The sequence below is a fragment of the Amblyraja radiata genome, chromosome 39, assembly GCF_010909765.2.
Source record: "Amblyraja radiata isolate CabotCenter1 chromosome 39, sAmbRad1.1.pri, whole genome shotgun sequence".
NCBI classification, from domain to species: domain Eukaryota; kingdom Metazoa; phylum Chordata; class Chondrichthyes; order Rajiformes; family Rajidae; genus Amblyraja; species Amblyraja radiata.
In genome coordinates this window covers 15,371,221-15,394,695 of record NC_045994.1, presented here as the reverse complement: position 1 = coordinate 15,394,695, position 23,475 = coordinate 15,371,221, and the positions used below count along the sequence as shown (strand labels likewise).

Below are 23,475 nucleotides of genomic sequence, written 5' to 3'. Positions count from 1 at the left end.
CACAGGAGATCTTTCTTCCCTGTGGCTATCAAACTGTACAACTCTCCCCCCTTCTGTGGTGGGGTAGACTGACTCCCCTCTCCTCCTCCCCCCCCCCCCCCCCCCCCTCCTCCCAGGGGGAGCAGATTTGATGGGCCGAATGGCCTTTCTTCTCCTACAATTTATCTTTGAATTTATGAATCCTGTGTCATAGAGTGATACAGTGTGGAAACAGGCCCTTCGGCCCAACTCGCCCACACCAGCTAACAATGTCCCAGCTACACTAATCCTACTTATCTGCGCTTGGTCCATATCCCTCCAAACCTGTCCTATATGGATAGGTACCTGTCCAATTGTTTCTTAAACGATGGGATAGTCCCAGCCTCAACTACCTCCTCTGGCAGCTTGTTCCATACACCCATCACTCTCTGTGTGAAAAAGTTGCCCATCGGATTCCTATTAAATCTTTTCCCCTTCAGCCTTGAACCTATGTCCTCTGGTCCTCGATTCCCCTACTCTGGGCAAGAGACCCGATCTATTCCTCTCGTATACCTCGATAAGATCTCCCCTCATACTCCTGCACTTCATGAAATAGAGACCCAGTCTACTCAACCTCACACCCTCGAGTCCTGGCAATATTCTCGTAATTTTATTCTGGACCCTTTCAAGCTCGACAATATCTTTCCTAGAACATGTTGCCCAGAACTGAACACAATATTCTAAATGTGGTTCAGAAACATGATCCTGTTCCATTGTTGCCGTTTTGATTCCCCACCCGGGATCGTATTGTCGTAGCACCTTCACCAGAGGTGCTATGTTAACTCAAGTGCTCGCTGCCAATTGCCCACAGGCTACAGGGTCTGGGGAATAAACACTATAGACCTTGCCAGCAACATCCGTGCTCCAAAAAGCAAATTAAACTCACTGCCTCCAGTCTAGCTTGCTGCACATTGAAAAAAAAATCCCCAGATGTTAATCTCTTTTGCGATTCCTCTTTCAGCTCAAACGGAAATGCGAATCGGTTCAGAGTTTAGTGGGCACCTGAACACACCTCACTCATTCCACTCCCCAGTCCTGTAGGTTTAATTAACCCTCATTATCTTGGCAGGAACAATCCATCTCGTAAAGCCTCCGTGTTGCTCACATGCCTGGAGGCAAACGAATACAATGCTCCGAGCTACAAATCAGAACACTTCTAAAAGCTTAAAAGGGAAGGAAATGGAGAATAACAAATCCATCCACTCAACCAGATTGCCCCTTTGGGAAGGGGAGCGCTCATATCCCAACACGAAATAAGCTAAATAACTTGCTCAATATCTCATCATTGACGATTCTCGTTTGACACTCCCTCCCACGCATTTTGGCTAAAGGTTGCCAACTTTCATCACCCACTCATCTCTTTGACTGAAATAAGTCATGGGCTTTGTCAAATCTACCTCCTCTCTTAATTGCCAGCAATGGCTGCCTCGCTAACAGTCTGTCTGTCCTTTCATTTGTGTTTTAATAGTATGTGTTAAATGTATGTTTTTAGTGTTCTTTAGTCTTTTATGTGGGGGGTGGGGGGTGGGGGAAGCTTTTTTCTAACCTCCTAGCAGTCGCTACCTGGTCGAGGAAGCGTGCCGGATTTTCGCCCCCTCCTTGCGGCCTACCATCTGGATTATCGCGGCCTTTCCTATCGGTGACCGGCCCGAGCTTCAGCTTCAGCAGGGGCGCAGCTGTGAAGTACCATCGCGGAGCGGGCGATGCCTTACCTGGGTTGCCGTGTTGGAAGCTCCGGAGTGCTGGGACTGCCGGCTTCAACATCGTGGAGCTGTGGTCTGCGGAGAACCCAGTCGTGGGCGGCGCTGACTTTAACATCGCGGAGCCTGGGACCTTTCGCCGAGGTCGCCAGTGTTGGAGCTCCGCCCAGCGCGGCCTGTGGACTTCGGGAGCCGCCGTCTCCGGTAGGAAGCGGCCGTTTCGGACACCCCAAGCCGCTGAGCGCGTTCTTCCGATGCCGGAGCTCCATCAACTGCACCAATTGGCGTAGGTGGCAACAAATGTCCTTTGTCCTTTGGTCCGCCCAGTTTCGACGAATGCAATCAACCTGGCGTGCACAATCAAATAAGATCAAATAAGTAAGTAAGTTTAAGTAAGTAAGTAAGTACGTTTATTGACCAAGTATTCACATACAAGGAATTTGCCTTGGTGCTCCGCCCACAAGTAACAACATGACATACAGCTGTTTGTCGTTACAGAACAAGTTGTCCTACAACTTTAGGCTGTGCACACCGTACGCAAGAAGAAGAAAAAGTGGACAGTGAGGAACGTGGGGAGTCCACTGTGGTGGATGTTTATGTAGTTGTGTGTCTTGTGGCTTTTTTTCCCGTATGGCTGTCTGGTAATCCGCATATCACTGCACCTTAATTGGCACATGTGACAATAAAAGACCTTTGAAACCTTTGAGTCTTTTCCGCGGCCCCTCCATGTGTTTTGAGCTATTTTTCTCCCAGCCTCACAGAGGTCGAATGGGCAGCTCTCAACTCCTTTACTGTGCGTTTAATACCACGTCGTAAAAGAGTCAATGGTCAAGAGTGTTTTATTGTCGGGCGTCCCGAAATGAAACAATGAAATTGTTACTTGCAACAGCACAAACATAGTGCACTGTAAAACCTGTATAAACAGGCACTTTATGTCTTTCCTTGTTACAAGATGGACCTACAGTCTTAGTTTAGTTTAGTTTAAAGATACAGTGGTGGAACAGGCCCTTCGGCCCACCGAGTCTGCACCGACCAGCGATCCCCGCACATCAACACTAGCCCACACTTACACATACACCAAGCCAATTAACCTACAAACCTGTACGTCTTTGGAAATTGAAGAACTCGGAGAAAACCCACGCAGACACGGGGAGAATGTACAAGCTCCCATAGTCAGGATTGAACCAGGGGATCCCTGGCCGCCCACGCCGGTCGTTGTTAATAATGTAACAAGGTCATAAGGGACAGGAGCAGAATTAGGCCATTCGGCCCATCTACTCCACCATTCAATCATGGCTGATCTATCTCTCTCTCCTACACAATTCTCCTGCCTTCTCCCCATACAATCAAGAATCTAATTGGTTACAGATTGTTCTGATGTGTAAGTGGGCAGTAGAATCAGGAGCGGGGTATAAAAGAGTTGCAGCGAATGTACGGTGAATGACAGGCGATCAGTTTAAGATCAGACGACCATAAGATATTGGAGCCAAAATGAGGCCATTCGGCCCATCGAGTCTGCTCCGCCATTTGATCATGGCTGATCTATCATTCCCTCTCAACCCCATTCTCGCACCTTCTCGCTGCTGGATGTTCGGCATGGACTCGATGGGCCGAAGGTCCTGTGACCCTGCTACAGGACTCTGTGACCGCGTTGGCCTTGGTTTGTCTGCAGCAGGCCCAGAGCCCACATCCACGGCCTGCGAGTAAAACCAATGCCTGTGCTCACTTTGGCAGCACCGATACTAAAATTGGAATGATGCAGCGAAAATTAGCCTGGTCCCTGCGCAAAGATAATAATAATAATAATAATGGATGGGATTTATATAGCGCCTTTCTAATACTCAAGGCGCTTTACATCGCATTATTCATTCACTCCTCAGTCACACTCGGTGGTGATGAGCTACTTCTGTAGCCACAGCTGCCCTGGGGCAGACTGACGGAAGCGTGGCTGCCAATCTGCGCCTACGGCCCCTCCGACCACCACCAATCACTCACACACATTCACACACATTCACACAAGATGGCACGCAAGTTTGTGAAGCGTTCCATATCTTTTTAAGGGGCGGCACGGTGGAGCAGCGGTTGAGTTGCTGCCTTACAGCGCGTACAGTGCCGGAGACCCGGGTTCGATCCCGACTACGGGTGCTGCCTGTATGGAGTTTGTGCATTCTCCCCGTGAATTTTCTCCGAGATATTTGGTTTCCTCCCGCACTCCAAAGACGTGCAGTTTTGTAGGTCAATTGGCTTGGTGTAAGTGTAAATTGTCCCTCGTATGTGCAGGGTGCTCCAGCACTTTGTGTCTATCCTCACAGAGATGTGAAGGCACAGTGGAGTTGCTGCCTTACAGCACCAGAGACCTGGGTTCGATCCCGACTACGGGTGCTGTCTGTACGGAGTTTTTTCGTGACAATAGACAATAGGTGCAGGAGTAGGCCATTCGGCCCTTCGAGCCAGCATGAAGGGCCACACTCCAAAGACGTGCAGGTTTGTAGGTTAATTGGCATGGTATAAGTGTAAATTGTCCCTTGTGTGTGCAGGATAGTGTTAATGTGTGGGGCTCGCTGGTCGGTGCGGACTCGGTGGGCCGAAGGGCCTGTTCCCGTGCTGTATCTCTAAACTAAACCCTTGTCTTTTTAAACTAGACCCTTCAGGAAACAAACGTTTGCGGTGTGTACAATTAGCCAAGCCCAATTTGTAGCCATGATCAGAGCTAGCACTGCAGAGGATGGAGTGAGACCTATATTTAGCTTGTGGGCAGGAGAGGAATCGATTGAATTTAAAAACACAATGGAATAGGTCTGTTCCTGTTCCGAAAAGATTTATAGGTGTGTTCATAAAATTGAAATAGCGGCACTTGGGAATACCATAAATTGAATGAAACAGCCCCCCTTCAAAGCTGGAGTGACATATTTTCCTCGGAGGTTGTGGTTCCCTGGAATAGCTGACTCCCCTGGCGATACGTTCAGTACCTACTCCGTGCAGGCGTCACCAGCCCTGCTCTCGCCATGAATAATACACTGAGTAACTGGTGAGTTTATCAGGACGGCAGCAGTAACACAGCCTCCAGCTGAATAGCAGAGCTCTCAAATTAACTGTGCCAGCAGTGCCTGCATTTGCCCCTCGGTGGGACTCAAGGTGCCTGGTGGAACAGTTCGCTAAGCTTTGAAATATAGTCACTCAGTTCTCCACTGCCTGGGCAGTATGAGTAGGCAATAGACAATAGGTGCAGGAGGAGGCCATTTGGCCCTTCGAGCCAGCACCGCCATTCAATGCGATCATGGCTGATCATCCCCAATCAGTTCCCCGTTCCTGCCTTCTCCCCACCCATATCCCCTGACTCTGCTATCTTTAAGAGCCCTATCCAGCTCTCTCTTGAAAGCATCCAGAGAACCTGCCTCCACCGCCCTCTGAGGCAGAGAATTCCACAGACTCACCACTCTCTGTGAGAAAAAGTGTTTCCTCGTCTCCGTTCTAAATGGCTAATCCATTATTCTTAAACTGTGTGTGGCCCCTGGTTCTGGACTCCCCCAACAGAGTCTTTACTCATAACACCAAGAGCACCTCCTCGTTCCAGATATATTCCAGATGATTGGGACGGCAGATGGCACAATGGGCTAAGTGTTCGGCTGGCAACCGGAAGGCAGCCGGTTCGAATCCCGCTTGGAGTGCATACTGTCGTTGTGTCCTTGGGCAAGACACTTCACCCACCTTTGCCTGTGTGTGAATGTGTGTGAATGTGTGTGAGTGATTGGTGGTGGTCGGAGGGGCCGTAGGCGCAGATTGGCAGCCACGCTTCCGTCAGTCTGCCCCAGGGCAGCTGTGGCTACAGAAGTAGCTTACCACCACCGAGTGTGACTGAGGAGTGAATGAATAATGCGATGTAAAGCGCCTTGAGTATTAGAAAGGCGCTATATAAATCCCATCCATTATTATTATTATTATTATGATTAGTGACTCGGGTTTAGGTTGATGTTGAGGTTAATTTTTAAAGCAGAGATCGATAAATTCTCGATTAGTTTAGTTTAGAGATACAGCGTGGAAACGGGTCCCTTACTCACTGAGACCACATCGACTAACGATCACCTGTACACTAGTTTTATCCTACACAGCACAGGCAATTTACAGAGGCCAATTAACCTACAAGCCTGAAGGCAGCACGGTGGCACAGCAGTAGGGTTGCTGCCTTACAATACCAGAGACCCAGGTTCGATCCTGACTATGGGTGCTGTCTGTGCGGAGTTAGTATGTTCTCCCCGTGACCTGTGTGGGTTTTCTCCGAGATCGTCAGTTTCCGCCCACACTCCAAAGAGGTAGAGGTTTGTAGCTCAATTGGCTTTGTATGAATGTAAATTGTCCCGAGTGTTTGTCGGATAGGGATCGCTGGTCGGTGTGGACTCGGTGGGCCGAAGGGCCTGTTTCCGTGCTGTATCTCTAAACTAAAACTAAAACATGTTTCTTCCTGTCACCAATGCCTCAGGGTTCCAAGGAGACTTGTGCTGTGGCCTCTGTCTCAAATGGACTCCATTTACAGTTGAACCTTCAGCACAAGATCTCGGTGGTCCTGAACGTTCCTATCTAGCTGTGTCGGAAGGAACTGCAGATGCTGGTTTTAAATCGAAGATAGACACAAAAAGTTGGAGTAACTCAGCGGGACAGGCAGCATCTCTGGAGCACAAAAGCACCTCAAGTCTTGTTGCCTGTCCCGCAGAGTTATGCCGCTGTCCCACTTAGGAAACCTGAATGGAGACTTTGCGCCCCACCCAAGGTTTCTGTGCGGTTCCCGGAGGTTGCAGGTGGTTGCCGGAGGTTGCAGGTAGTGGAAGCAGGTAGGGAGACTGACCAAAAACCTCCGGGAACCCCACGGAAACCTTGGGTGGGGCGCAAAGTCTCCCGAGGTTTCCGTTCAGGTTTCTTATCTAGCTCTCGTTTCCCACACCTCAGGGACAACCTCAGGTTAAACCCAGGATTAAATGCAGAAAAAAATTGTCAATGGGACTCTGCCATTAGGACCGATGAAAGACTGGGGACAAATAGTCTTGATAATTGCCACAGTAAACGGCTTCTATCATTCTTTAATAAATCCCGGGAACAAATCGTTCAAAATTCTCTCGCTTTTCTCTTTTGTAATCTGATTTAATTCACAACCAGCAATGAACAACTAATTGAGTGATAGAAGCGCAAATGAGACAATTCAGAAACATGCTGTTAAACGATTGTAAAAAATGGAGACATCCATTTGGTTCATCTACTCAATGTTTTTCTCTTTAAGAGCAATCATTCTCATCCCACTTACCAGCACCAGTCATCTGGATCACTCTCAACGTGCCGCTACTCAGAGAGAAGATAGCTTGTCCCATTACCTGGGTCAATACTCATAAGATCATAAGTGATAGTGGCAGAATTAGGCCATTCGGCCCATCAGGTGTATGCCGCCATTCAATCATGGCTGATCTATCTATCCCTCCTAACCCCATTCTCCTGCCTTCCCCCCATAACCCTTATGCCCGTACTAAGAATCAAGAATCTATCTATCTCTGCATCCACTGACATGTCCTCCACGGCCTTCCATGGCAAAGAATTCCACAGATTCACCACCCTCTGACTGAAGAAATTCCTCCTCATCTCCTTCCTAAAGGAAAGTCCTTTAATTCTGAGACTGTGGCCTCTAGTCCTAGACACTCCAACTGGTGGAAACATCCTCTCCTCAGTACTACTAACGGGGACCCTCTTACACGTCCACATTCACCCTCCGAAAGTTCAACCCCTGACACTTGCTCTGGTTAAACTGCATCTGCCATTTCTCTGTCCTATTTCTGCAGCCGTTCTTTATCCCACTGTATCTTCTGACAGCCTTCCTCGCTGTCAGTAACTCCTACTGTTATGTTGTTGTCAGCAAACTTACCCACCAACCCATCCAAAGATAGACACAAAAACGCTGGAGTAACTCAGCAGGTCACGCAGCTTCTCTGGAGGAAATGGATGGGTGATGTTTCGGGTCGTGACCCTTCTCGCTTCCCGACCTGCAACGTCACCTATCCATGTTCTCCAGAGATACTGCCTGACCCGCTGAGTTACTTCAGCATTTTGTGTCTGTCTTTGGTATAAACCAGCATATGCAGTGCCTTGTAAATACATTTACGTCCAGGGAGATTTATATATATGAATAAGTATGTGTGTGTGTGTGTGTATATATATATATATAAACGCTTATAAATACACATAAATATATATATAGAACGCCAAGCATCTTGTGCCTCTTGCATGCAAGCTCAGTTGGCTATTTGTGTACACTTTGCTAAATGGGGATTATATATATATACCTAATATTGTGCTTTATATACCTACAATTGTGCTTGGTTGTGTATATATATATATATATATATATATATATATATACATATATATACACATATTTTTATACACATATATATACATACATATATACATACATATATATATACACACACATATGCATACATACACACACATACATATATATACACACACACACACACACACACACACACACACACACACACACACACACACACACACACACACACACACACACAAACATATATATATACACATACGCACACAGACACACACACATATATACACACAACATATATACATACACACACACACACACACACGCACGCACACACACACACACACACACACAACATATATATATATACACATACGCACACAGACACACACACATATATACACACAACATATATACACACACACACACACACACACACACACACACACACACACACACACACACACACACACACACACACACACACATACACACACACATATATATATGAAAAAGATAGACACCAAATTTTGGAGTAACTCAGCGGGACAGGCAGCATCTCTGGAGAGAAAGAATGGATATAATACATCTAAGATAAGAATTTCACTGTGTGTTTGACCATAAAAGCACCAATGAACCATAACTCCTGACTCAATGTTTGATGGTCAGGTTTTCAAGGTGAAGGGATTGGGTTTGGCTTGGGACGTGCAGCCACAGAGCAGAGAGTTGGCTTGGTGACAGCGGGGCTGGATGGAGCAGCTTGTGAAGGGAATGAGAGTCAGGGCCACATGTAGTGATGGAGGGACATACAGGAGGGAATGTGGCTGGTGATATGTAGGTCACCGCAAGTAGGGCAATGGAAATGAACCATCGGTGCAGCTCAATTAGCGCAAGATTCCGGCTACCCCAGCTAGTCATTAATCTGCAACAAGCACACAACATCCTTCCCACAACTAATTATAAACTCCGCCGCCCGTTTGCGATGGTGAATCTTGAGCTGTGACGGTAAATTTTGTAGAGAGATAGACAAATTCTTGCTAAGAAGGGTTATTGGGAGAAGGCAGGAAAATGGGATTAGGAGGCAGAGATTAGCCATGATTGAATGGTGGACTCGATGGGCCGAATGGCCTAATTCTGCTCGTGAATGTGTGAGCTGGTTTTGGTGAAGACCCGTTCACAGATGCCCCGTGCTCACCCCAAGCAGGTAGTTCTTGCCGCACACGAGACAGGGTGCCACTTCTCTGGGACATCGAAGGTTGAGGGGAGACCTGACAGAAGTATATACTAGGGGTTCACAACAAGGGGTCACAGTTTAAGGATAAGAGGGAAATCTTTTAGGACCGAGATGAGAACATCATTTTTTACACAGAGAGTGGTGAATCTGTGGAATTCTCTGCCACTGAAGGCAGTTGAGGCCACAGTTCATTGGCTATATTTAAGAGGGAGTTAGATGTGGCCCTTGTGGCTAAAGGGATCAGGGGATATGGAGAGAAGGCAGGGATGGGATACTGAGTTGGATGATCAGCCATGATCATATTGAATGGCGGTGCAGGCTCGCAGGGCCGAATGGCCTCTACTCCTGCACCTATTTTCTATGTTTCTATGTTTCTATACAATGACGAGAGGCATAGATAGGGTAGACAGTCAGAACCTTTTCCCGGGATGGAAATGTCCAGCACCAGAGGGCATGGCTGAGAGGGTGAGAGGGGCAAAGTCTAAAGGAGATGTGAGGGGCAAGTTTTTTTTTTACACAGAGGGTGGTGGGTGCCTGGAAGGCGCTGCCAAGGGTGGTGGTGGTGGAGGCAGATACTATAGTGGCGTTTATGAACCTTTTGGATATGCAGGGAATGGAAGGATATGGATTGTGTGTTAGTAAATAAAAGGTGGTCTTGGCATCGTGTTCAGCACAGACATTGTGGGCCGAAGGGCCTGTTCTTATGGTGTGGTGTTCTGTGGTCTATGTTCTCTCACCCAACACACAAGGTGGAAGGTAGAAACAGGGATCGGCAGATGCTGGTGGACAAAAAAACGCTAACGTGTTGGAGTAACTCAGCGCATCAGGCAGCATCTCTGGAGAACATGGACAGGTGATGTTGTGAATGTAAATCTTGAATCAGCACTGTAAAATGGTTATGTGAAGGGAAAATGGAGGTCAGGTGAACTGGGTTGAAACTTAAAATGTCTGCTCACCAAAGTTGCTGACTATGTGGCTGCAGGCCTCAAGAAGTTGTGATCCTGAGAAATACACATTATCCTGCTGATGCTGCATAGTCGCAACTTTGATATTCCCCGCACTCATCTGATTGAGGTGGCTGAGTTTCAGAAGGCTGAAGAATATGCAAACCACTGGCTCCCGAATGTCTGAGAAATGTCCCTGTCTTAGCTCTAGTATTGTTCCACTACTTAACATCTCCCATTGTGTACTCCCTGTCTTAGCTCTAGTATTGTTCCACTAATTAACATCTCCCATTGTGTATGTGCCTGTTATCATGACCATTGTACATCTCCCATTCGTGTATGTGCCTGTTATCATGACCATTGTATATCCCCATTGTGTACAAGTCTGTCGATTGTTTGGGTAATGTGGGAGGGGGGCTAAACGGTGGCATTAATGTATATAAAGCATTGCAATTAAGGGCAGTCAGCTAGACTCTTTGCTAGGTTGTAACCTGTGTGAAGACTCCTGCTCAATAAACGTACGTTTAAAGCAACCCTGGTGCCTGGTTGATTATTGTCGAAACAACCGATGTGAGAGAAAAACGTGAATCAACAATGTTTCGGGTTGCGAACCTTCTTCAGATCAAGGGTCAGATTTAGAGTCAGGGGAGGCAGAATCGAGAGGGTAAGGTGTGAAAATGAGAGATCAAAGAATGAGACACCTCTTCCCTGTTCCCTGACTCAGCCTAAGGGTCTCGACCCGAAACGTAACCCATACCTTCTCTCCAGAGATGCTGCCTGTCCCGCTGAGTTACATAGAAACATAGAAACATAGAAATTAGGTGCAGGAGTAGGCCATTCGGCCCTTCGAGCCTGCACCGCCATTCAATATGATCATGGCTGATCATCCAACTCAGTATCCCGTACCTGCCTTCTCTCCATACCCTCTGATCCCCTTAGCCACAAGGGCCACATCTAACTCCCTCTTAAATATAGCCAATGAACTGGCCTCGACTACCCTCTGTGGCAGGGAGTTCCAGAGATTCACCACTCACTGTGTGAAAAAAGTTCTTCTCATCTCGGTTTTAAAGGATTTCCCCCTTATCCTTAAGCTGTGACCCCTTGTCCTGGACTTCCCCAACATCGGGAGCAATCTTCCTCCAATTACTCCAGCATTTTTTGTCTATCTTCGGTGTAAAGCAGCATCTGCAGTTCCTTCCTACACAAGTGTCCCACAATAGTGCTCAAGAGAGTTAACAATCAGGGGCATCACGAAGGAGACTTGAAGGTGCACAAGAATTGAACGCAGATAGCTGGAGGAAGGGCAAGCCTATGCAGGGAATTGTAAATACAGATGAGGATATTAATTGCAGACCTGCCCAGTTATCAATGCAAGCAAATAATTTTACTGTGGCTTGTCAAATGTGACAATTAAGTATTCAATTCAATTCAATTCAATTCAGTGGCAGCATATCAGTGTAACTCGTTGTGAAACATGACCTGCAGAGAGAGTGTGGAAAGATAATCAGCTTGTTAAGGATGTTAAAGAGGCTTGCCTACTTGCTCAAATGGACATAAGAAGCATAAAGTCATGTCTTACAGAGCAGTAACAGGTCTTGTGGGCAACTTCTCTATGCCAACCAATATGCCCCATCTATGCTCGTCCCACCTGCCCACAATTGGCCCAATAAATCCTTCTAAACCTTTCCGATCCATGCACCTGTCCAAATGTCTTTTCGATGTTGTTATGGTATCTGCCTCCACTATCTCCTCTGGCAGCTCATTCCATACATCCAACTCGCTCATTGAAACATACGGAACAGTGAAAGAGTGGATGTGGAGAGGATGTTTCCACTAGTGGGAGAGTCTAGGACCAGAGGCCACGGCCTCAGAATTAAAGGACGTTCCTTTATGAAGGAGACGAGAAGGAATTTCTTTAGTCAGAGGATGGTGAATCTGTGTTTAAGAAAGAACTGCGGATGCTGGAAAAATCGAAGGTAGCCAAAAATGCTGGAGAAACGCAGCGGGTGCGGCAGCATCTATGGAGCGAAGGAAATAGGCAACGTTTCCGAAACATCTCCATAGATGCATAGTTTCTCCAGCATTTTTGTCTACGTATGGTGAATCCGTGGAATTCTTTGCCACAGAAGGCTTCAATGGATTCTTTGAAAGCAAAAATAGATAGATTCTTGATTAGTATGGGGAGAGCAAGGAGAATGGGGTTAGGATGGAGAGATAGATCAGCCATGATTGAATGGCGGAGTAGACTTGATGGGCCGAATGGCCTCATTCTGCTCCTATTACCTATGACCTTATGGCCTTATAATACCGACCAGCCCGTTGCAGAAATAGTCACCTGTTGAAGGAATGTTAATCTAATCAGCTCAGTGCTGCCTGCCTCACCCACAACCCTGTGCTTGTCTGAAATACTTCTTCAAATGGATTCTCTCCTTGCTTCAGTTCCAGGAACAATTCCTGTCCATTATTTTTGACGTTATTCTTTCAGTAGTGTGCATCCTGTGACTATTTTGGTAGATGGATTATGACAGTTGCCTTAACATACTAATTGAGATTGTTATTTTTTATTGCTTTTATCAGCTCACTGGCTCTCTGAATGTGTTGCCAATTTGTTATCAATTATCAAGAGTTCCATAACATCTGAAGAGAGAGGGAAAGAGAGGGCGAGAGAGGAGAGAGACAGACAGACAAGTCAACGTGGTAATTAAACAAGTGAGCCCTCAAGAAGGTTGCGTTGGTTTACAGAGCATTTAATTAAGATTTAGACAAATGTCGACTTAACAAGACAGGTCCCTCGATAACAAGCAGACAGATATCTTCATCAGATTCTGTGTAGAGTAACACCTTAATAGAATTTTTATTCAAGGATTTGCTTTATAGCAAGTGAAGTTGATTGGTAGTTATCGACAGTCCCTTCCTCATGGCAAGCTGAATCATGCTGCCTGTCCCGGCTGAGTTACTCCTGCATTCTGTGTCTATCTTCGATGTAAACCAGCATCCGCAGTTCCTTCCTACAGATTTCTGGGCTAGGTGGATGAGCGACTATCTTACGCCAATGCCCTTTACTTCCCTCTGTCCCTTCAGCAGGAACATTCTTCCTTGCATCAAATCAAACTCTTGTGTCCTCTACAATTACCGGCTCACTCCATCATCAATTATTGAAGGAGGGCTGAAGCCAGAAAAGTGAAATCAGTCTAGTTAAATCTAATTGGGCCAGTGCTGGACTATTCTCTGGCGTAGAAGCTAATTGAGAGCTTCACATGCTCTTGTAAATCTTGACAAAGAGCTTGAGGTTAATTTCCAACAGCACTGATATAAAAGACAGCTGAAGCAAGATCTGGAATAGGAATACTTTATGCCCCTGTCCCACTTAGGAAACTTGAACGGAAACATCTGGAGACTGCGCCCCACCCAAGGTTTCCGTGCGGTTCCCGGAGGTTTTTGTCAGTCTCCCTAATGGTCGAAAGTGGTTTCCGCTTCTTCTATGTTCCGGCGATTATTTCAAAAAATTCAAAACCGGCCTCGACTAAAGGAAGGTCTTACCTTCCACTACCTGCACCTTCGGGCAACCACCTGCAACCTCCGGCAACCACCTGCAACCTCCGGCAACCACCTGCAATCTCCGGCAACCACCTGCAACCTCCGGCAACCACCTGCAACCTCCGGCAACCACCTGCAGCCTCCGGCAACCACCTGCAACCTCCGGCAACCACCTGCAACCTCTGGCAACCACCTGCAACTTCCGGAAACCACCTTCAACCTCCGGCATCCACCTGCAACCTCCGGCAACCACCTGCAACCTCCGGCAACCGCCTGCAACCTCCGGCAACCACCTGCAACCTCCGGCAACCACCTGCAACCTCCGGCAACCACCTGCAACCTCCGGCATCCACCTGCAACCTCCGGCAACCACCTGCAACCTCTGGCAACCACCTGCAACCTCCGGCAACCACCTGCAACCTCCGGCAACCACCTTCGGCAACCACCTGCAACCTCCGGCAACCACCTTCAACTAGCATCGCAACCGGCTTCGACTAAAAAATTACTGATTTTTAAAACAGCAACCTATTTTTAGTCGCGGCCGGTTTTGAATTTTTTGAAATAATCGCCGGAACATAGAAGAAGCGGAAACCACTTTCGACCATTAGGGGACCTCCGGGAACTGCACGGAAACCTTGGGTGGGACGCAAAGTCTCCAGAGGTTTCCGTTCAGGTTTCCTAAGTGGGACAGGGGCATTAGTGTCACATGTGACTAGGTACAGTGAGATTCTCTGCTTGCAAGCCCAATGTATACAAATATGGTGCTGACAAAGTTACAAAGCACGCAAGCTCCATTTTGCTCCCCCCCCCCCCCCCCCCCCACACACAGCGGTTCCCCCACACAGGCTCTTTGTTCTCCCCCCACCCCATAAGCCCAAAAAAAGTTGGGACGTAACAGCAGGGTGAGGTGGGGAGAGATTGAGAGGCTCCAGCCCATGGATGTACAACTTTCAGTAACTCTCCCCAATCCATTTGTCCATCAGAGTTCTCACAGACAATCTTTGCCTGCAGACAGAGAAATATTAGCTTGATTCCTGATAAATATAAGATGTTATCAACCTAATGGTATTTTTTTTTTAACAGGGATAAAGTGCTTTGCTCGAGCGTGCATCTCTGTTGCATTTTGTTTTTCTTTATATTTATTATTGACTGAAAGCAGCTGAATTCTCTCAAAGTATTCAAGACACTTTAGAGGCTGATATTGGTGAGGTCACCAGGGACGGTGACCTGATAACTTGTCCTGTCCTTCATCTGTTGGCCTGAAGGCTGTGACAGGGTGATGGTACAACATTGAGGGAGTGCAGCGTAGGTTTACAAGGTTAATTCCCGGGATGGCAGGACTGTCGTATGCTGAGAGAATGGAGCAGCTGGGCTTGTAGACTCCGGAGTTTAGAAGGATGAGAGGATATCTCATTGAAACATATAAGATTGTGAAGGGCTTCGACACGCTAGAGGCAGGAAACATGTTCCCGATGTTGGGGGAGTCCAGAACCAGGGGCCACAGTTTAAGAATAAGGAGTAAGCCATTTAGAATGGAGACGAGGAAACACTTTTTCTCACAGAGAGTGGTGAGTCTGTGGAATTCTCTGCCTCGGTGGGCGGTGGATGCTTTCAAGAGAGAGCTAGATAGAGCTCTTAAAAATAGCGGAGTCAGGGGAGAAGGCAGGAATTGTGGATGATCAGCCATGATCAAATTGAATGGCGGTGCTGGCTCGAAGGGCCGAATGGCCTACTCCTGCACCTATTGTCTATTGTTTATTGTTCCTTTCAACTTTTACACAATTAAATAAACTGGGTGAAGTCTGGGCAATGAGTTCACAAACAGGGAGAACTTCCAGACTACCTTGACACAAAAAGCTGGAGTAACTCAGCGGGATAGGCAGCATCATTGAAGGAAAGGAGTAGATGACACTTGGGGTCAAGACCCTTTCTCAGACCGAGAGTCAGGGAGAGGGAACCTAAAGGAATGCCAAGGTACATCGTGCAAATTCATGTACCTATACCTATATAGGGCCATGCGCAAACGGACAGATCACAGCCAGCAAGGATGATCAAGGAAAGATGGAGCCCACAATGGTCCATTGTTGGCTGTGGGGAAGGCGATAACGAGTGGATACAAACAGTGAAACTTAGCAGGATGACAGTGAAACTAGAAACAGTGACTAGGGTGGAGGCGGGACACATTCTAATGAGGGGATGCAAGGCATAATTGAAGTTAGAGGAGTCAACATTCATACCGCTGGGTTGTAAGCTGTCCAAGTGAAATATGAGGTGCTGTTCCTCCAATTTGTGTTTATCCTCACCCTGACAGTGGAGGAGGCCTTGGACAGAAAGATCAGTGTGGGAATGGGAAGGGGGGGTTAAGGGCTTGTCCCACTTTCACAACCTAATTCACGACCTTTTTTTACTCGCGGACATTTTTCATCAGGCTAGAAAAACGCCCCGACCTACTCGATGCCACGAGTTCCTACGACTAGCATCACGGCCTGCTACGACCCACCTATGACCTCGTGAGTACGAGTCAAGGGCAAACTTGGCAGAGCTCGTGAATCCAGAACAAGGGGTCACAGTTTAAGGATAAGAGCGAAGTCTTTTAGGACCGAGATGAGAAAATCATTTTTCACACAGAGAGTGGTGAATCTGTGGAATTCTCTGCCACAGAAGGTAGTTGAGGCCACAGTTCATTGGCTATATTTAAGAGGGAGTTAGATGTGGCCCTTGTGGCTAAAGGGATCAGGGGGTATGGAGAGAAGGCAGGTACAGGATACTGAGTTGGATGATCAGCCATGATCATATTGAATGGCGGTGCAGGCTCGAAGGGCCGAATGGCCTACTCCTGCACCTATTGTCTATGTTTCTATGTTTCTATGAATTAGGTCGTGAAAGTGGGACAGGCCCTTTAAAGTGTTTGGCAACCGGGAGGCCAAGGTGGACTGAGCGAAGGTTTTCAGCGAATCGATCGCCCAGTCTACGCTTGGTCTCACCAATATATAGGAGTCTACATCTGGAACAGCGGATACAGTAGATGAGGCTGGAGGAGGTGCAAGTGAACCTCTGCCTCACCTGAAAGGACTGCATCTCACCTGAAGGTACCTTGACCTTGTCTTGGGGTTCATGGAAGAGCGGGTGGGATTGAGTCATTACTCTCGTTGTTTTGCATATTACAGCCGCCGAACCGCCCGCCAACATTTCTCCCACGGGTGAAGCCTGGGTGTAATAATTCTGCTTCATGCACAGTGCAATGCTGCTCAAACATGCAAGGCTGCAGCTGACTTGGGTGCAGATCACAGCTTTGATATGCTATGCTTCCTGAATCGAGAGCAATTTACTGATAAGCACACACTGCAGGCACAGCGGGGAACGTCTGGTTGAGTGAATGCAGTGATAGGAATGACTAATCCAAGAGTTTAGAAGGACATGGTGCTAACGCAGGCAGGTGGGACCTTATCTCAGAAATAAATACCTCTTTTATATATTTTTTTAAAAAGCAGGCTGATTTCTCCTCCCCTTCCCAGCTCTCCCCCAGCCCACTGCCTCTGCCTCTTCCTTTCTCCTTCCCGCCCCCACCACCCTCACATCAGCCTTAAGAAGGGTCTCGACCCGAAACGTCGCCTATTTCCTGAGGTAATAATAATAATAATAATGGATGGGATTTATATAGCGCCTTTCTAATACTCAAGGCGCTTTACATCGCATTATTCATTCACTCCTCAGTCACACTCGGTGGTGGTAAGCTACTTCTGTAGCCACAGCTGCCCTGGGGCAGACTGACGGAAGCGTGGCTGCCAATCTGCGCCTACGGCCCCTCCGACCACCACCAATCACTCACACACATTCACACACATTCACACACAGGCAAAGGTGGGTGAAGTGTCTTGCCCAAGGACACAACGACAGTATGCACTCCAAGCGGGATTCGAACCGGCTACCTTCCGGTTGCCAGCCGAACACTTAGCCCATTGTGCCATCTGTCGTCCCACTGACAGGTAGACAAAAATGCTGGAGAAACTCAGCGGGTGCAGCAGCATCTATGGAGCGAAGGAAATAGGCAACGTTTCGGGCCGAAACCCTGAAGGAAATAGGCAACGTTTCGGGCTGAAACCCGGAAGGGTTTCGGCCCGAAACGTTGCCTATTTCCTTCGCTCCATAGATTGTATTGTATTGTATTGTATTGTATTGTATTTTAATGACCACACAGGCAGGCTGGTGGAATTTGTTATCAGTACAGTACAGGTTCCAACATTTCATCAAACATTAAACTTATAACATAGATATACATACAAACAGACACATTACATGATACATAAGGGCCATGCTTATTCGTATTTCCTCACCGTACAGAGTTTAAAAAGTTAATTGCAGTGGGAATGAAACTGTTTTAGAAGCGGTTTGTTTTGGAGGCAATTGTCCTGTAACGCCTCCCAGAGGGCAGTGGCTGAAAGGCACAGTGTGCAGGGTGAGTGGGGTCAGAGATGATCTTGCGGGCTCTGTGAAGTGTCCGTTTGTGGTAGACTGATTCAAGGGATGGTAGGGGTAAGCCAATGATTTTGGATGCTCTGTTGATGATGCGCTGTAATTTCTTCCGGTAGAGTGAGTCGAGACTGCCGAACCTGACTGTGATGGATGAGGTGAGGATGCTTTCGATGATGGCTGTATAGAAGCGGAGCATGAGATGAGACCTTACTCTGAACTTCCTTAGCTGTCGGAGATGGAAAAGTCTTTGCTGGGCTTGTCCATAGATGTGGTCTGCGTTTGTCCTCCATTCTAGCTTCAGGTTCCTGGGAGTCAACATCTCCGATGACCTCTCTTGGACCCACAATACCTCAACTCTGGTCAATAAGGCTCACCAGCGTCTCTTCTTCCTGAGGAGACTGAAGAAGGTCCATCTGTCTCCTCAGATCCTGGTGAACTTCTACCGCTGCACCATCGAGAGCATCCTTACCAACTGCATCACAGTATGGTATGGCAACTGCTCTGTCTCCGACCGGAAGGCATTGCAGAGGGTGGTGAAAATTGCCCAACGCATCACCGGTTCCTCGCTCCCCTCCATTGAGTCTGTCCAAAGCAAGCGTTGTCTGCGGAGGGCGCTCAGCATCGCCAAGGACTGCTCTCACCCCAACCATGGACTGTTTACCCTCCTACCATCCGGGAGGCGCTACAGGTCTCTCCGTTGCCGAACCAGCAGGTCCAGGAACAGCTTCTTCCCGGCGGCTGTCACTCTACTCAACAACGTACCTCGGTGACTGCCAATCACCCCCCCCCCCCGACACTTATTATTATTTATTCAAATAATTTGCTATGTCGCTCTTCCAGGGAGATGCTAAATGCATTTCGTTGTCTCTGTACTGTACACTGACAATGACAATTAAAATTGAATCTGAATCTGAATCTGAATCTGAATCTGATTTGAGGTTGTTGCTGATGTGGGTTCCAAGGAGTTTGAAAGTGTCAGTGATGGAGATGGATTCACCTTTAATGAGCACAGGAGTTTTGGGGGATGGCTGGCGTCTTGTCGTCTTGGGTCGATGATGAGTTCTTTTGTTTTTGATGAGTTGAGTAAGAGATCATGGTCTATCACCAGATGTTGCCTCACTTGCTGAGTTTTTGTCTACCTTCGATTTTCCAGCATCTGCAGTTCCTTCTCAACATCCCAACAGTTAAGAGGCATTTGGACAAGTACATGGATAGGATAGGGTGATGGGCCAAATGCAGGCAGGTGGGACTAGTGTAGATGGGACATGTTTAGAGATACAGCACGGAAACAGGCCTTTCGGCCCACCGGGTCCACGCTGACCAGCGATCCCCGCACACATTAACACTATTCTACACCCGCTAGGTACAATTTTGACATTTACCAAGCCAATTAACCTACAAAGAAGGGTTTCGGCCCGAAACCCGCTGAGTTTCTCCAGCATTTTTTGTGAACCTACCAACCTGTACGTCTTTAGAGTGTGGGAGGAAATCGAAGATCTCGCTGCATTCGGATTAATAATAATAATAATAATAATGGATGGGATTTATATAGCGCCTTTCTAATACTCAAGGCGCTTTACATCGCATTATTCATTCACTCCTCAGTCACACTCGGTGGTGGTAAGCTACTTCTGTAGCCACAGCTGCCCTGGGGCAGACTGACGGAAGCGTGGCTGCCAATCTGCGCCTACGGCCCCTCCGACCACCACCAATCACTCACACACATTCACACACAGGCAAAGGTGGGTGAAGTGTCTTGCCCAAGGACACAACGACAGTATGCACTCCAAGCGGGATTCGAACCGGCTACCTTCCGGTCACCAGCCGAACACTTAGCCCATTGTGCCATCTGTCGCTACCGCTGCACCACCGTGACGATGGTCGGCGTGGGCAAGTTGGGCCGAAGGGCCTGTTACTATTCCGAATGGCTCTATGGCTCTGTTTACCTGTCACTGGCATATGGTGAGAGCAAGACCCTGGGGATGGAGCTGTTCCCAAACCCAGCTGTGATGCATTCTGATACAATCGTCCCATCCTGAACGTGTATGTATCTGGGAACTATTGTTGTGGGGCAGAGAGCAACGACGGGATGGAAGGGACAACGTCCTTCCCACCTTTTAGCCATGGAGCCAGACCAGTGCATGGACCTCTCACTGGGAGGAAACAGATGGAAGGACCAGCCCCATCGAACTGCCACCACCGTTATACTATGGCCCTGCCCCACAGCCCACAATGATATACACTCCCATTGTTATAAGGTCATAAGTGATAGGAGCAGAATTAGGCCATCAAGTCTACCCCGCCATTTAATCATGGCTGATCTATCTCTCTTCCTCCTAACCCCATTCTCCTGCCTTCTCCCCTTAACCCATGACACCCGACAGATGGCACAATGGGCTAAGTGTTCGGCTGGCAACCGGAAGGTAGCCGGTTCGAATCCCGCTTGGAGTGCATACTGTCGTTGTGTCCTTGGGCAAGACACTTCACCCACCTTTGCCTGTGTGTGAATGTGTGTGAATGTGTGTGAGTGATTGGTGGTGGTCGGAGGGGCCGTAGGCGCAGATTGGCAGCCACGCTTCCATCAGTCTGCCCCAGGGCAGCTTTGGCTACAGAAGTAGCTTACCACCACCGAGTGTGACTGAGGAGTGAATGAATAATGCGATGTAAAGCGCCTTGAGTATTAGAAAGGCGCTATATAAATCCCATCCATTATTATTATTATTATTATTATCTATCTCTGCAGAAAAATATCCATTGACTTGGCCTCCACAGCCTTCTGTGGCAAAGAATTCCACAGATTCACCACCCTCTGACTGAGAAATCCCTCCCCATCTCCTTCCCGAAACAAACGTCCTTTAATTCTGAGGCCGTGAGTTCTGGCCCTAGACTCTGACTCTCCCACTAGTGGAAACATCCTGGTAGGATTGCTGCCTCACAGCGCCAGAGGCCAGGGTTCGATCCTGACCTTGGGTGCTGTCTGGGTGTGGTTGGTGGGTGTGATCCCATCATCTGGCCACCCCTAGCTTCAACACCACACAGTTGTGGAATATCCGGAGGAGGTAATGTCAGGGATATTCTGTCGCTCCTCGAATTAATTCCCCAACAGTCCTGTATCACCAATGTTTCACAAAGCACACAGACACTGAACCATGATTGGATTGGCTCATTCATCTTAGAACTCTCATCGATTTTTCCTTTCTCCAAAAAAAAAAAAGGTCCATTTCAATTCTATAAACAGTGTGGAAATTGATCTCGGTGTACATGGTCCCAGTACACTGTTTGACACAACACATCGCTGCAACGTACATTATCAGCAAACAGTGTTCTGGCCCCTTGTGCAGCCAACACGGGCTTCATATTGATTACTGCTCTTTCCCTTCACAACAAAGTCTGCGGCAGTGATCAAAACCGCCTCATAGTTTTACCGATACACCCACAGAAATCCAATAATACATGGGAGGGGAGTGTGGGGAGGCATGAGAATCAGCTTTAGCAGCCCAGATGTAAGATTAGTTTTCCTTGATATGTTTTTTCGCACAGCTCCGAAAGTTATTCATTGCAGGCACTCCAGAGGGATTCCTTCTTTGATGAAGGGTCTGGATGGTTTTCACCATGAGCCAGGTGTTTCTAGCGAGGTTTCGCAGCATTTGGTAATTTTTGGGGGGGGGGGTGCGGGGGGGGGGGGGGGGGATGGTACAGAGGTGCAGCAGCAGTAGAGTTACTGCCTCTTGGCTGTGCTGGCTCGAAGGGCCGAATGACCTCCTCCTCCACCTATTGTCTATTGTCTCACGGCCCCAGACACCCGGGTTCGATCCCGACCTCGGGTGCTGTCTGTGCGGAGTTTGCGCGTTCTCCCTGCGACTGCGTGGGTTTCCTCCGGTCTCCTCCCACATCCCAAAGACGTGCGGGTTTGTAGGTTAATTGTCCCTCTGTAAATTACCCCCCCCCCCCAGTGTGTGGGGGAGTGGATGGGAAAGTGGGATAGCAGCGAACTGCCGTGAATGGTCGGCGTGGACCGAAGGGCTTGTTTCCACGCTGTACTTCTCTGGAATTCTCTGCCACAGAAGGTAGTTGAGGCCACAGTTCATTGGCTATATTTAAGAGGGAGTTAGACGTGGCCCTTGTGGCTAAAGGGATCAGGGGGTATGGAGAGAAGGCAGGTACAGGATACTGAGTTGGATGATCAGCCATGATCATATTGAATGGCGGTGCAGGCTCGAAGGGCCGAATGGCCTACTCCTGCACCTATTTTCTATGTTCTATGTTTCTATGTTTCTGTTTCTAAGCTAAACTAAAACTATGAGTTAGAGGTATTCCTCAATGTAAAACCATTCTATTTATAAACCTTTCGATGTAAAGTCATTGAGTTTTCAGCGGCTCATGAGTTCGATTTACAATTCCGCTTTTCACTCCAATGAATTGCAAACCAATCCTCACCCCATGGTAATTCATCGCGACAAATTTATTTCAGACGGTTTGATTTATGAAATTTCATTTAACAAACTGTATCCAGTTTGTAATTGCAATTTGCAAATCAAGAAATTACCTGCGACTGCAATTCATCAAAGTTTGTGCGAGCAGCATTGCCGGGAAGATGAAAGAGCCTTTTATCTTTATGCAAAACTGTGCCGTTTCAGCTCTGCATCGCCGGGTAAACAAGCTGTTTTGTGACCAATGGCTTTCTGAATTACTGAACCCACTGCTGGCAATCTTTGACTGGGGAACAGTGCATGAAAAATGATGCTGGATATCTGAAATCAACAGTGAATGCTGAATACACTCAGCGGGTCAGGCAACACTTCAGTGATGGGAAGGGATGAATGTCTTAGGTCTGACAAAGGGTTTTTAATCTGACGTTTTACCGTTTGCAGCAGACCTGATGAGTCTTTCCAGCGTTTTCTGTCTTGATGCTGACCGGTTGCATCGTGGCTTGGTTCGGCAACTTGAGCGCCCTGGAGAGGAAAAGATTACAAAAAGTAGTAAACACTGCCCAGTCCATCATCGGCTCTGACCTTCCTTCCATCGAGGGGATTTATCGCAGTCGCTGCCTCAAAAAGGCTGGCAGTATCATCAAAGACCCACTGCATCCTGGCCACAAACTCATCCCTGCTACCTTCAGGTAGAAGGTACAGGAGGCTGAAGACTGCAACAACCAGGTTCAGGAATAGCTACTTCCCCTCAGCCATCGGGCTATTAAACCTGGCTCGGACAAAACTCTGATTATTAATAACCCATTTT

The 23,475-nt window shown here is 47.7% G+C and overlaps 1 non-coding gene across 1 annotated transcript; it reads left to right on the top strand.

Annotated features, from left to right (window-relative positions):
* The first annotated feature begins 3,436 nt into the window (after positions 1-3,436).
* LOC116967530 lies at positions 3,437-3,543 on the top strand. Its single transcript, XR_004410247.1, has one exon. It is a non-coding gene; the product is annotated as a U6 spliceosomal RNA (small nuclear RNA).
* The last annotated feature ends 19,932 nt before the right edge of the window (positions 3,544-23,475 follow it).